General features: G+C 44.1%; 1 protein-coding gene across 4 annotated transcripts in view; it reads left to right on the top strand.

The window, feature by feature from the left end:
- LOC141049008 (dihydroxyacetone phosphate acyltransferase-like) overlaps positions 1-15,255 on the top strand; it is a 414,268-nt gene that overhangs the window by 108,895 nt on the left and 290,118 nt on the right. The window lies entirely within an intron of this gene.

The raw sequence follows: 15,255 nt of genomic DNA, 5'->3' as shown, positions 1-15,255 counted from the left end.
GGTGGACCCAGGCAACTATAGGCCGGTGAGTCTGACTTCTATACCAGGAAAGATCTTTGAACAAATTATTAAACAACATGTATGTCAGTACCTGGATATGAATGAAGTGATTAAACAGAGTCAGCATGGGTTTGTAACTAATAAGTCATGTCAGACTAACTTAATTTCCTTCTATGACGGAATCACTGATTGGGTGGATCAAGGAAATGCTGTAGATATAGTATATCTTGACTTCAGCAAAGCATTTGACAAAGTCTCTTATACAATCCTTATTGAAAAAATGACTAAGTATGGAATGGACAAGGCAACTGTTAGGTGGATTCATAACTGGCTTAGTGATCGGACCCAAAGAGTGGTCGTAAATGGCTGCACATCCAGTTGGAAGAATGTCTCAAGTGGGGTACCACAGGGCTCTGTCCTGGGCCCTGTATTGTTCAACATCTTTATCAACAATTTAGATGAAGGAATTGAGGGTAAACTGATTAAATTTGCTGATGACACAAAGCTAGGAGGGATAGCTAATACTAGAGAAGAGAGAGAGGATTCAAAAAGATATAAATAAACTGGAGAAGTGGGCAGCAACTAACAGAATGGTTTTTAACAGGGAGAAATGCAAAGTACTACATCTGGGCAATAAAAATGAAAAAGGCATATACAGAATGGGAGGAATAGGGCTAAGTGACAGCACATGTGAAAAAGACTTGGGTATACTAATAGATCACAGACTGAATATGAGTCAACAGTGTGATGCAGCAGCAAAAAAGGCAAATGCAATTCTAGGATGTATTAACAGAAGCATACAGTCTAGATCACGTGAAGTCATTATTTCCCTCTACTCCTCTTTGGTCAGACCTCATCTGGAATATTGTGTCCAGTTTTGGGCACCACATTTTAAAAAAGACATCAACAAACTGGAGCAAGTTCAGAAAAGAGCGACCAGAATGGTGAACGGTCTGCAAACCCTGTCTTATGAGGAAAGGTTGCAGGATTTGGGAATGTTTAGTTTGCAAAAGAGAAGACTGAGAGGAGACTTAATAGCTGTCTACAAATATCTAAAGGGCTGTCACATTGTAGAAGGATCAACTTTATTCTCATTTGCAGAAGGAAAGACTAGAAGCAATGGGATGAAACTGAATGGCAGGAGACACAGATTAGATATTAGAAAAAACTTTTTGACAGTTAGAGTGATCAATGAGTGGAACAGGCTGCCACGAGAAGTGGTGAGTTCTCCTTCAATGGAAGTCTTCAAACAGAGGCTGTACAGACATCTGACTGGGATGATTTAGTGAATCCTGCTTTGAGCAGGGGGTTGGACCAGATGGCCCAGGAGGTCCCTTCCAACTCTATGATTCTATTCTATTCTAAAGTATTTGGTACCTAACGAGTTATTTTTAAATGGGTGTTATCAGATAGCTTTGTTTTTTTTTAATTCGTTTATTGAACCTCAGGACACAAAGAATGTACAACATACACAATGGCTTATGATAACAAGCATTATACATAGCATACATGTTCCCGTCCATTGTAAAATATAATACAAAGAAATTGTACACTCTTATAAACAAGGTGATATGTACATATCTTTCCAATCACACATGAACGATAATTGCTTATACATTTTCCAGCATGTATATCAATCCAATTTCACAAACCTTGTCATATCACTCAGAAATAAAATCTAACTAAAATTCCTAAACTACAACTACCACTACATCAACTATTATCTACTATTTCCACAGCCTGGTCTCCTATATCATATTATGTCGCGTGTGATGTCTCAGCCTTGTAAAGTGAGGTGAGAGGAATTCCACCTCTCCCAAATCTTTTCAAATTTACCCGGGCATCCCCTATTTTGGTATAACGTGCGCTCATATGGAACAATCGAATTTACCAACTTGATCCAGAATCTAAGGGAAGGACATGAAGCCCCCATCCACCGCAATGCCAGCACCTTCCGTGAGATAAACAGCGTCTCGCGCAGGAAGACCCCAGTATAGCAATCCCAAGTCTCCTCCCCCCACACTCCGAATAAGCAGACCAATGGCTCTAGAGGGACAGGGGCCTGCACCAGGGATGTCAGTAGTGTAGTCACCTCTTTCCAGTAATGTAGGATAGTGGGACATTGCCACACCATATGAATAAAGTCTGCATCTGGTGAGTGACATCGCAAACATTCTGATGATTGAAGTCGACCCATCTAGGATTAGATACACGGCTCAGCAGTCAGTATCATACAGGATAGGATTAGATACACATCTCAGCAGACAGTATCACACAGGATAGGATTAGATACACATCTCAGCAGACAGTATCACACAGGATAGGATTAGATACACGGCTCAGCAGTCAGTATCACACAGGATAGGATTAGATACACAGCTTAGCAGTCAGTATCATACAGGATAGGATTAGATACACGGCTCAGCAGACAGTTTCACACAGGATAGGATTAGATACATGGCTCAGCAGTCAGTATCACACAGGATAGGATTAGATACATGGCTCAGCAGTCAGTATCACACAGGATAGGATTAGATACACGGCTCAGCAGAGTTTCACACAGGATAGGATTAGATACACAGCTCAGCAGTCAGTATCACACAGGATAGGATTAGATACACGGCTCAGTAGAGTTTCACACAGGATAGGATTAGATACACAGCTCAGCAGTCTGTTTCACACAGGAGGATTAGATACACGGCTGAGCAGTATCACACAGGACAGGATTAGATACACGGCTCAGTAGTCAGTATCACACAGGATAGGATTAGATACACGCTCAGCAGAGTTTCACACAGGATAGGGTTAGATACACAGCTCAGCAGTCAGTTTCACACAGGAGGATTAGATACATGGCTGAGCAGTATCACACGGGAGGATTAGATACACGGCTCAGCAGTCAGTATCATACAGGCAGGATTAGATACACAGCTCAGCAGACAGTAACACACAGGAGAGGTTTAGATACACGGCTCAGCAGACAGTTTCACACAGGAGAGGTTTAGATACATGGCTCAGCAGACAGTAACACAGGACAGGATTAGATACACAGCTCAGCAGACAGTATCACACAGGATAGGATTAGATTCACGGCTCAGCAGACAGTTTCACACAGGAGAGGTTTAGATACACGGCTCAGCAGACAGTAACACACAGGAGAGGATTATATACATGGCTCAGCAGTCAGTATCACACAGGAAAGGATTAGATACACAGCTCAGCAGTCAGTATCACACAGGATAGGATTAGATACACAGCTCAGCAGTCAGTTTCACACAGGAGAGGATTAGATACACGGCTCAGCAGACAGTTTCACACAGGAGAGGTTTAGATACACGGCTCAGCAGACAGTAACACACAGGAGAGGATTAGATACACGGCTCAGCAGACAGTATCACACAGGATAGGATTAGATTCACGGCTCAGCAGACAGTTTCACACAGGAGAGGTTTAGATACACGGCTCAGCAGACAGTAACACACAGGAGAAGATTATATACATGGCTCAGCAGTCAGTATCACACAGGATAGGATTAGATACACAGCTCAGCAGTCAGTATCACACAGGATAGGATTAGATACACGGCTCAGCAGACAGTTTCACACAGGAGAGGATTAGATACACGGCTCAGCAGAAAGTTTCACACAGGAGAGGTTTAGATACACGGCTCAGCAGACAGTAACACACAGGAGAGGATTAGATACACGGCTCAGCAGACAGTATCACACAGGATAGGATTAGATACACAGCTCAGCAGTCAGTTTCACACAGGAGAGGATTAGATACACGGCTCACCAGACAGTTTCACACAGGATAGGATTAGATACACAGCTCAGCAGTCAGTATCATACAGGATAGGATTAGATACATGGCTCAGCAGTCAGTATCATACAGGATAGGATTAGATATACAGCTCAGCAGTCAGTATCACACAGGATAGGATTAGATACATGGCTCAGCAGTCAGTAACACACAGGAGAAGATTAGCTACACGGCTCAGCAGTCAGTATCACACAGGATAGGATTAGATATACAGCTCAGCAGTCAGTATCACACAGGATAGGATTAGATACACGGCTCAGCAGAGTTTCACACAGGATAGGATTAGATACACAGCTCAGCAGTCAGTTTCACACAGGAGGATTAGATACACGGCTGAGCAGTATCACACAGGATAGGATTAGATACACGGCTCAGTAGTCAGTATCACACAGGATAGGATTAGGTACACGGCTCAGCAGACTGTATTACACAGGATAGGATTAGATACACAGCTCAGCAGACTGTATTACACAGGATAGGATTAGATTCACAGTTCAGCAGACAGTATCACACAGGATAGGGTTAGATACATGGCTCAACAGTCAGTATCACACAGGATAGGATTAGATACACAGCTCAGCAGTCAGTTTCACACAGGAGAGGATTAGATACACGGCTCAACAGACAGTAACACACAGGGGAGGATTAGATACACGGCTCAGCAGACAGTATCACACAGGATAGGATTAGATACACAGCTCAGCAGTCAGTTTCACACAGGAGAGGATTAGATACACGGCTCAGCAGACAGTTTCACACAAGAGAGGATTAGATACACGGCTCAGCAGACTGTATTACACAGGATAGGATTAGATTCACAGTTCAGCAGACAGTATCACACAGGATAGGATTAGATACACAGCTCAGCAGTCAGTTTCACACAGGAGAGGATTAGATACACGGCTCAGCAGACAGTTTCACACAAGAGAGGATTAGATACACGGCTCAGCAGACTGTATTACACAGGATAGGATTAGATTCACAGTTCAGCAGACAGTATCACACAGGATAGGGTTAGATACATGGCTCAGCAGGCTGTATCACACAGGAGAGGATTAAGGCCCCGTCACACTAAGCGACTTACCAGCGATCCCGACAACGATATCAACATGTCAGGATTGCTGGTGAATCGCCGCTATGTGATCGCTGGTGAGCTGTCACACAGACAGCTTCACCAGCGATTAGCACAGCGACACCGCGCGCGGCATCGCTGTGTTCAGCGCTGATTCATGTCAAAAATAGAATTAAAATAAAAAATATTGTTATTCTTACCTTCCGACGTCCCGCGCAGCATTCCCGCCTCTCTCCACGCTCCGGTCCCAGTAATCCTTTGCGAGAATTACCGCGATGACGTCCGTTCTCGCTGGATCGCGAAGTCTCGCGGTCATTCTTGCAAAGGATCACTGGGACCGGAGCGTGGAGAGAGGCGGGAATGCTGCGCGGGACATCGGAAGGTGAGAATAGTAATATTTTTTATTTTTTTTTAAATTATTTTATCACTGATCGCTGGTCTCCCGCCTGTCACACACAGCAATGCGTGCTGGCCAGCGGGAGATCAGCGACGAAAGAAATGTCCAGAGGTTTCCAAGAGCGATACCGGCAGGGGGGCTGGTCGCTGATCGCTGTCACACATAGCGATCTCGCTGGTGAGATCGCTGTTGTGTCACAAAACTTGTGACTCAGCAGCGATCTCGCTAGCGAGATCGCTATGTGTGACGGGGCCTTTAGACACATGGCTCAGCAGTCAGTAGCACACAGGAGAGGATTAGACACACGGCTCAGCAGGCTGTATCACACAGGAGAGGATTACAGATAAACCCACATTGGTGAAACTGCCAGCCCCCCCATACACTAGACTATGGGCTGTATAAGTCTGTATATGTCACTATCCTCCTCAGACAGCCATAAAAGCTGTCATAAAAGCCGGTAAGGTGCCAGATTACCGGAGATCACTGGGACTGCATGTGAGTGGGGAGGCGGAGATAGAGCAGAATGACAGTGGAGCAGGAAGCACAGTGCCGAAAGTGGAGCACTGGGCTACAGTAAAATGGCGCCGAGCCACACCTACAGCAGTGAATTGTGCAGCCCACAGGGGTGTGCCCAGTTCACTGCTAATGAGGCTACAATGTTAGGAGACTGTTGTCGTTCCCGACCCTATCTCTATGTCCAGGGATGGCCATATTTGTAGACTGTATGAGTCTTCCAAAGATCTGCAAATCAAGATGGCAGCGCCCAGTGGCTACATTATAACATTATTACAAACAAACCATAAATCCTAGTTAGTACAACATTTGCTGAAACAACGTTTTGTTACATACTCTTTTTTTGCAAATTATATAAAATTGTGGCACATTCCCGTTAACTCTTAAAGGCACACTATACTATCAAATCCCTGACAAAAAATATATTGTACCCAATGCCATATAGAAACAGCATACAAATAATACGCATAACTAATACATTGGTGAGTTTTGGAATATGCAAAATTCTCGATTCTTAATCTTCACATGACTCTGTGGAAAGAAAGGGAGACATGGGGAAATATATAAACAATAGTAGTTTTAGATTATAGTAGTACTATGGTGTTGGCATTTTGTTCTAATTTTTTTTAATTTTTTGTAGGTGTTCTTCGCAGATGATGGGGAGTCAGGAGTTGACATGGGGATGTGAAACCTGGAATATGGATTTTCATACTACCTATTGATTATTTATATATTTATTTCCCCATGTCTCCTTTTCTCTCCACAGAGTCATGTGAAGATTAAGAATCGAGAATTTTGCATATTCCAAAACTCACCAATATATTACCATAGTTATGCGTATTATTTGTATGCTGTTTCTATATGGTATTGGGCATAATATATTTTTTTTTGTCAGGAATTTGATAGTATAGTGTGCCTTTAAGAGTTAAATCAGCATTGTGGGGATGTGGTCAGGTGATGTTTATCACCTTGGCAATAAGAAGATGTTTGCACAGCCTGTGTGTGCCGTCATATGGATCGCTGTTCCTGTGAGCGATTGGGCGGCCGCCTGCAGGGATGGCACTTCGATGTGCGGATGCGTTAAGCGCAAGCACATGTATGGAGTGATTATATCACCGTGATAATGGATGGATGTCTTGTACGCTTGCTCTTGTTCGCTGTGATTGCGGTGTCAGTGAGTGGTCACATGATTTGTCATGTGCCCACTGACGTCGGTGGTCCACTGCGCATGCGCAGGTACACAGGAGGCTGAGGCACGAATGGCATCCCCTGTAAAATATAATAAAGCTTGTGAGTAAGCTGGATTCGCTGTGGACATAGAGAGAGATGGATGATGATTGGGCCAAAATGTAAACATATTGTGGGGTGAGTTGTGACTGGATTGTGGTTGCTATATAAACACATTATGCCACGCTATTTGATTGGATGTTTTTTGCTATTTGTTTTTTTTATGTCTTGTTTTTTTGTAAATTTGATGAATTATGTATACAATTGAAATAATTTTAAGCTATGGATATGTCAATGAGAATTGTTATGCTTTATTATGTACAATTTTTGTATTTGATAAGAGTGGACGGTATATTGTGTGAGATTGGTGTGCATGTGCCACCACACTATATAAGGCCGCCATTTTATGAATTTTGAATGCTTGACAAAGACCTGCAAAGGTCGAAACGTTGCATCTTGGCAGAATAAAGTCTTCTTGAAAATTTCTAATCACCTGGATGGGATGCTGTTTCTTTTTTCTATTGATGGTATATGTTCCAATGGGGCCATTGGACCAGAATGTGCATCTCCCTATTGAAGTGCTGTAGGCTAATTTGTATTGATATTAGGCATTGCACAGTGTTCCTCAACTATCATATTTCCTTTCCTCTGTGCTGTCCCTTGCTCTCCTCTCATTCTTTATTTCCGTACTGTATCCTCTGGTACCGCAGCATCCCGTTTAGCCACACCAGTTCATGCTCGGGGTTCCCCGCCCGTTTTCCCCTCTGAAGTTGAAATCATGGAATGGCGCTTTCCAACCTTTTCGAGACCGTAGATCTCAGACGTTTTGGGATTTACCGCTGTACCTAATTGCTATTCCTTCCTTGCTGCACTTTTCCCTTCATGTCAAAATAACTTCCGGCCCCAAGGCCCTGGACCACTGGACTCCTCTTGCACTTTTTCACCTCAGCAACCTCACTTCACTTCTTCCCTAGTGTCTCAATTGTCACTACTCTGGCCTCTCTCAACTCGGAAATCTCCTATTTCCTAACCTATTCCTAACCTAACCTATTTCCTCTCCTATTTTCTTATCCTAACCTTATCTTATCTTCTAATCTACAGTGCCCCCACTGTACTAAACCATATATTACCCTTAAGGCCCCTTTACATTTAGCGATGCACCAGCAATCCGACCAGCGATCCGACCCGGACAGGATCGCTGGTGCATCGCTAAATGGTCGCTAGTGAGCTGTCACACAGGCAGACCTCACAGCGATGCAGCAGCGACGCAGCGCACCATACTCACCTTTCACACACAGCGATCCTGACCTCCTCCCATCCGCATCCACGCGTCGCTTGTCGGCGCCAGCAGGAAGCCCAGCAGGAAGTGCCCAACGAGAAATGGAGCCGGACATTCTCGCGCGATCAGCGATGGACAGCGGGGGAGCCGGTCGGAGGTAAGTATCACACATAGCGATATCGCTATAACGTCACAAAATCGGTGACATTATAGCGATATCGCTAGGGATATCACTATGTGTAAAACCCCCTTTGTTCTAACACTGTATGTCCCTATCTCTAACCCTAGCCCATAGAGATACAGTTGTGGCCAAAAGTATTGACACCCCTGCAATTTTGTCAGAAAATACTCAGTTTCTTCCTGAAAACTATTGCAAACACAAATTCTTTGTTATTATTATCGTCATTTAATTTGTCTTAAATGAAAAAACACAAAAAGAATTGTCCTAAAGCCAAATTGGATATAATTCCACACCAAACATAAAAAAGAGGGTGGACAAAAGTATTGGCACTGTTCGAAAAATCAAGTGATGCTTCTCTAATTGTGTAATTAACAGCACCTGTAACTTACCTGTGGCACCTAACAGGTGTTGACAATAACTAAATCACACCTGCAGCCAGTTGACATGGATTAAAGTTGACTCAACCTGTGTCCTTGTGTGTACCACATTGAGCATGGAGAAAAGAAAGAAGACCAAAGAACTGTCTGAGGACTTGAGAAACCAAATTGTGAGGAAACTTGAGCTACAAGTCCATCTCCAAAGACCTGAATGTTCCTGTGTCTACCGTGCGCAGTGTCATCAAGAAGTTTAAAGCCCATGGCACTGTGGCTAACCTCCCTAGATGTGGACGGAAAAGAAAAATTGGCAAGAGATTTCAACGCAAGATTGCGCGGATGTTGGATAAAGAACCTCGACTAACATCCAAACAAGTTCAAGCTGCCCTTCAGTCCGAGGGTACAACTGTGTCAACCCGTACTATCCGTCGGTGTCTGAATGAAAAGGGACTGTATGGTAGGAGACCCAGGAAGACCCCACTGTTGTGAGCTCATTTTCGGGTTTGCCTCTGGCTTCTGGTGAGGGTTATGGAGCTGGCTGTGCTGACAGAGGAGTAGTGAGTTGTCTATCTGGACTCCCTCTATTGGTGAAGGGAGGTAATGAAGCTGATCTAAATGGCAGAGACCGGCCACCTGAGGAAGAGGACTGCGATTGGACATCAGTTGTTTCTGATTGGATTTAAGGCAGCCGACTCCCTAGTTTCTTGCTGGTGATTTTTCCTGACTGTGGCTCCTGGTTTCCAGTTTGGTTCCTGCCTTCCTAAAGCTAAGTTTTCTCTGCTATTGTTCATATGAGTTTTTGTCTGGTTTGCTTAGTTTTTGTGTTCAGCCAGCCCTGGCTGGGACTGGGCTGAATCCCCAGTTTGTCTCTGATCAGTTGATCTCTTTTGCTCTGTCTTCAGAATATACCTGAGTGCTGATAAAGTGATTTGAAGTCTAGTGACTTCAGGGCCTTTTTCTATCAGACATGTTGGACATTCTTTTTGGCAGGGTTTTTGCGTGATTGCAGACAGCAACTTTTCTTTCCTGTCCTTTCTAGTTAGCGAGGGCCCCATCATTTGCTCAGCCTATCTTTCTACCTGTGTCTGTGTTTTCATCTTGTTTCACCGACAATACATGTTGGGGGCTGTCTATTGCTTTGGGGTCTTCTCTTGGGCAGTTTAGATTTTCCCTTTCTTTCTTTAGGCTTATTTAGTTTTCCGGCCGTGACGAGGCATCTAGGACCACCGTAGGCACGCTCCACGGCTACTGCTAGTTGTTGTGGATAGGATCAGGGGTCTGCAATCCGCTAGTTACCAACGTCTCCGGTTTTCTGGGCTTAGCTTGCTTTTTGTTTTTTCCTCATCGGTGACTCATTCATAACAGAATCACCAGCCATACCACAGATTCTAGGCAAAAAAAAGCAGGAGAGAATTGTAAAAAAAAAAGAAAAAAAGAGTGTCAGAATTTTTTTTTATATATATGTATATTTTTTTCTCCTCTTTTTCTCTGGGGCCGTAGGAGGATTCTTTTTTTTTTTTTTTTCTTTTTCTCCTTGATGGAGATTAAGCAATTGTCTGATCGTGTGGAGCAGCTCGCTGCTGAAGTGCGGGGAATTTCCGCCTATCTCACTCATTCACATGCTGTTGAACCAAGGATCCCTGCTCCTGATGTGTTTTCTGGGGATCGGTCTAAATTTTTGAATTTTAAGAATAATTGTAAATTATTTCTTGCCTTGAAGCCTAACTCACCGGGGAGCTATGCGCAGCAGGTTAAAATTGTCATCTCCTTGCTGCACAGTGATCCCCAGGATTGGACGTTTTCTTTGACACCTGAAGATCCTGTTTTGACTAATGTGTATGCATTTTTTCAAGCCTTGGGGTTGTTATATGATGAACCTAATGCTATTGATCAAGCTGAGAGAGCCCTATTGGCATTGAACCAGGGTCAGGATCCTGCAGAGTTATACTGTCAGAAATTCTGAAAGTGGGCGGTCCTTACTACATGGAATGATAGTGCATTGGCAGCTCTCTTTCAGAAGAGTTTGTCTGAGACTTTAAAAGATACTATGGTGGGATTTTCTGTTCCCTCTGGTCTTGACGATTCTATGTCATTAGCCATTCAAGTTGATCGGCGTTTACGTGAACGCAAGACTACACGGGAGGCGCTGCCACATTTTGAACAAATGTCTAAACCTATGCAATGTGATGGAGTTTTGTCTAGGGCGCAACGTCAGGAGTTTAGAAGGCGTAATAAGCTGTGTTTTTTCTGTGGAGATGCCTCTCATGTTATTTCTGTCTGCCCTAAAGGAGAGAAACATTTTGCACACACATTTGCTGTGGGTGGTGTACAACCTAAGTTTCTTTTGGCAATTACTCTGATCTGCTCCTTATCCACATTTTCCGTGAAGGCTTTTGTGGATTCAGGAGCGGCCCTGAATCTAATGGACTTGGATTTCGCTAAACGGTGTGGTTTTCCTATGACACCTCTGCGGACGCCTATTCCTTTGAGGGGTATTGATGCTAATCCTTTGGCGAAGAATAAACCTCAGATTGGACCCAGGTGATAATGCGGGTCGCCCCAGACCACCAAGAAAATTGCAGATTTTTGGTGTTGCATAATGTACATGATACCATTGTTCTGGGTTTTCCCTGGTTGCAAATCCATAATCCGGTTTTGGATTGGAAATCTGTGTCTGTGGTGAGTTGGGGTTGTCGGTGTGCTATTGGTGACACTCCTTTTCTCTCCACCTCTCCCCATTCGCATGATGTTCCTGACTATTTGGCTGATTTTTATGATGTATTTAGTGAGAGCAAGTCTGTGTCTTTGCCTCCTCATAGGAGTTATGACTGTGCAATTGAGTTGAGACCTGGGTGTAAATATCCCAAGGGTCGACTTTTCAATTTATCTGTACCTGAACACGAGGGTATGCGATCTTATATTAAGGAATCGTTGGAGAAGGGTCATATTAGACCATCCTCTTCGCTCTTAGGTGCTGTTTTTTTTTTCGTGGCCAAGAAGAATGGTTCATTAAGGCCTTGTATTGACTATCGTTCCCTCAACAAAATTACGGTTAAATTTCAGTATCCGTTACCCCTGATTTCTGATTTATTCTCCAGAGTTAAAGGTGCTTGCTGGTTTACTAAGCTTGACCTCAGGGGGGCGTATAATTTTATTCACATCAAGCGTGGGGAAGAATGGAAGATGGCGTTTAATACTCCGGAGGGACATTTTGAGTACCTGGTGATGCCTTTTGGGCTCACTAATGCCCCTTCTGTCTTCCAATCCTTCATGAATGATATTTTCCGGGACTTTGTGGATAAGTTTTTGATCATCTATCTGGATGATATTTTGATCTTTTCCAGGGATTGGGATTCTCATGTGGAACACGTTCGGACTGTGTTCCGGATTTTGAGGGAGAATTCCTTGTATGTTAAGGGATAGAAGTGCCTTTTTGGTGTACAGAGGATTTCATTTTTGGGATTTATTTTGTCTCCGTCAACTATTGAAATGGACCTGGCCAAGGTACAGGCCATTTATGATTGGGTTCAACCCACTTCTTTGAAGGCTCGCCAGAAGTTTTTGGGTTTTGCTAATTTTTATCGTAAATTTATAGCTAATTTTTCTGGTATTGCTAAACCACTGACTGATTTAACTAAGAAGGGTGCTGATGTGCTGAATTGGTCTTCAGAGGCTGTTTCGGCCTTTCAGGAGCTGAAGCGGAGGTTCAATTCTGCTCCGGTTTTGCGGCAACCTGATTTCTCACTTCCTTTTCAGGTGGAGGTAGACGCTTCAGAGATTGGTGCAGGAGCTGTTTTGTCCCAAAAAGATCTGGTGACGTCTAAAATGAATCCCTGTGCCTTCTTTTCCCAAAAGTTCTCCCCATCTGAACGCAACTATGATGTGGGGAATCGGGAATTGTTAGCCATGAAATGGGGATTTGAGGAGTGGAGACATTGGTTGGAGGGAGCTAGACATCAAGTTGTGGTCCTCACTGACCACAAGAATTTGATTTACCTTGAGTCGGACAAATGCTTGAATCCTAGACAGGCTAGGTGGGCCTTTTTTTTCACGTTTTGATTTTGTGGTCGCCTTTCTTCCAGGCACTAAGAATGTTAAGGCAAACGCCCTTTCTAGGAGTTTCTTTGCTGATTCTCCTATTGTGACCAAGCCTACTACCATCCTAGGTGAGGGGGTAGTTCTTTCTGCCATCTCGCCCGATTTGAGACGTGCTCTGGAAGAATTCCAGGAGGACAAGCCTGAGCGTTGTCCTATGGGAAAATTGTATGTTCCTGACCAGTGGAGGAAGAGAGTGATGTCTGAAGTTCATTGCTCCGCATTGGCTGGTCATCCAGGTATTTTTGGTACCAGAGATTTGGTGAGTCGGTCTTTTCGGTGGCCCGCCTTATCTCGTGATGTCAGGAATTTTGTGCAGTCCTGTGGGACTTGTTCCCGGTCTAAACCCTGTTCTCACTCTAGTGGGTTGTTGATGCCCTTGCCGGTGCCTAAAAGGCCATGGACCCATATTTCAATGGATTTTATTTCTGATCTTCCTGTCTCTCAGATAATGACTGTTATCTGGGTGATTTGTGATAGATTCTCTAAGATGGTTCATCTTGTACCACTCCCAAAGTTGCCATCTTCCTCAGAGTTGGTACCCATGTTTTTACAACAGGTGGTTCGGTTGCATGGGATTCCTGAGAACATTGTATCGGACAGAGGAGCTCAGTTTGTTTCCAGATTCTGGAAAGCCTTTTGTTCCAAGCTGGGAATTCAGTTGTCTTTCTCCTCTGCGTTTCACCCTCAGACCAATGGGCAGACGGAGAGAACAAACCAGACTTTGGAGTCCTATTTGAGATGTTTTATATCTGCTGATCAGGATGATTGGGTTTCATTTTTGCCCTTGGCCGAATTCGCTTTAAATAATAGAGCTAGTTCTGCCACCTTGATGTCACCCTTTTTCTGTAACTTTGGGTTTCATCCTCGATTTTCTTCAGGGCAAGTGGAATCTTCAGCCTGCCCAGGTGTTGACACTGTGGTAGAGTGAATGCACCAGATTTGGGACCAAGTAGTGGATAAGTTGTCTCTCTCCCAGGAAAAGGCCCAGCGGTTTTCTAACCGGCATAGGACCATTGGTCCCCGGTTTAAAGTGGGTGATATGGTTTGGTTGTCATAAAAGAATATCTCTATGAAGGTGACTTCTCCAAAGTTCAAGCCAAGATTTATTGAACCGTACAAGATTTTGGAGATTCTTAATCTGGTTTCTTTTCGATTGGCTCTTCCTGTTACGTTTAAGATCCATAACGTGTTTCATAAGTCGCTGTTGAAGAGATATGTTGAGCCAGTAGTTCCTATGGCTGCACCTCCTGACCCTGTATTGGTTGAAGGTTATGTGGAATATGAGGTAGAGAAAATACTGGATTCTCGTCTGGCTAGACGGAGACTCCAGTATTTGGTCAAGTGGAAGGGTTATGGCCAGGAGGACAATTCTTGGGTCTCTGCCTCTGATATTCATGCCGATAGATTGGTTTATGCTTTTCATTGGGCCCATTCTGATCGGCCCGGTGGCGTGGATGAGGGTTCGGTGACCCCTCCTCAAGGAGGGGTACTGTTGTGAGCTCATTTTTGGGTTTGCCTCTGGCTTCTGGTGAGGCTATCTGGACTCCCTCTATTGGTGAAGGGAGGTAATGAAGCTGATCTAAATGGCAGAGACCGGCCACCTGAGGAAGAGGACTGAGATTGGACATCAGTTGTTTCTGATTGGATTTAAGGCAGCCGACTCCCTAGTTTCTTGTTGGTGATTTTTCCTGACTGTGGCTTCTGGTTTCCAGTTTGGTTCCTGCCTTCCTAAAGCTAAGTTTTCTCTGCTATTGTTCATATGAGTTTTTGTCTGGTTTGCTTAGTTTTTGTGTTCAGCCAGCCCTGGCTGGGACTGGGCTGAATCCCCAGTTTGTCTCTGATCAGTTGATCTCTTTTGCTCTGTCTTCAGAATATACCTGAGTGCTGATATAGTGAATAGAAGTCTAGCGACTTCAGGGCCTTTTTCTATCAGACGTGTTGGACACTCTTTCTGGCAGGGTTTTTTGCGTGATTGCAGACAGCAGCTTTTCTTTCCTGTCGTTTCTAGTTAGCGAGGGCCCCATCGTTTGCTCAGCCTATCTTTCTACCTGTGTCTGTGTTTTCATCTTGTTTCACCAACAATACATGTTGGGGGCTGTCTATTGCTTTGGGGTCTGCTCTGGGGCAGTTTAGATTTTCCCTTTCTTTAGGCTTATTTAGTTCTCCAGCCGTGACGAGGCGTCTAGGACCACCGTAGGCATGCCCCACGGCTACTGCTAGTTGTTGTGGATAGGATCAGGGGTCTGCAATCCGCTAATTACCAACCTCTCCGGTTTTCTGGGCTTAGCTTGC

The sequence above is a fragment of the Dendrobates tinctorius genome, unplaced genomic scaffold (assembly GCF_039654945.1).
Source record: "Dendrobates tinctorius isolate UK_male_01 unplaced genomic scaffold, ASM3965494v1 ptg000140l, whole genome shotgun sequence".
NCBI classification, from domain to species: domain Eukaryota; kingdom Metazoa; phylum Chordata; class Amphibia; order Anura; family Dendrobatidae; genus Dendrobates; species Dendrobates tinctorius.
The sequence above is the reverse complement of the archived record's forward strand: the minus strand, read 5'-3'. Positions and strand labels throughout refer to the sequence as shown.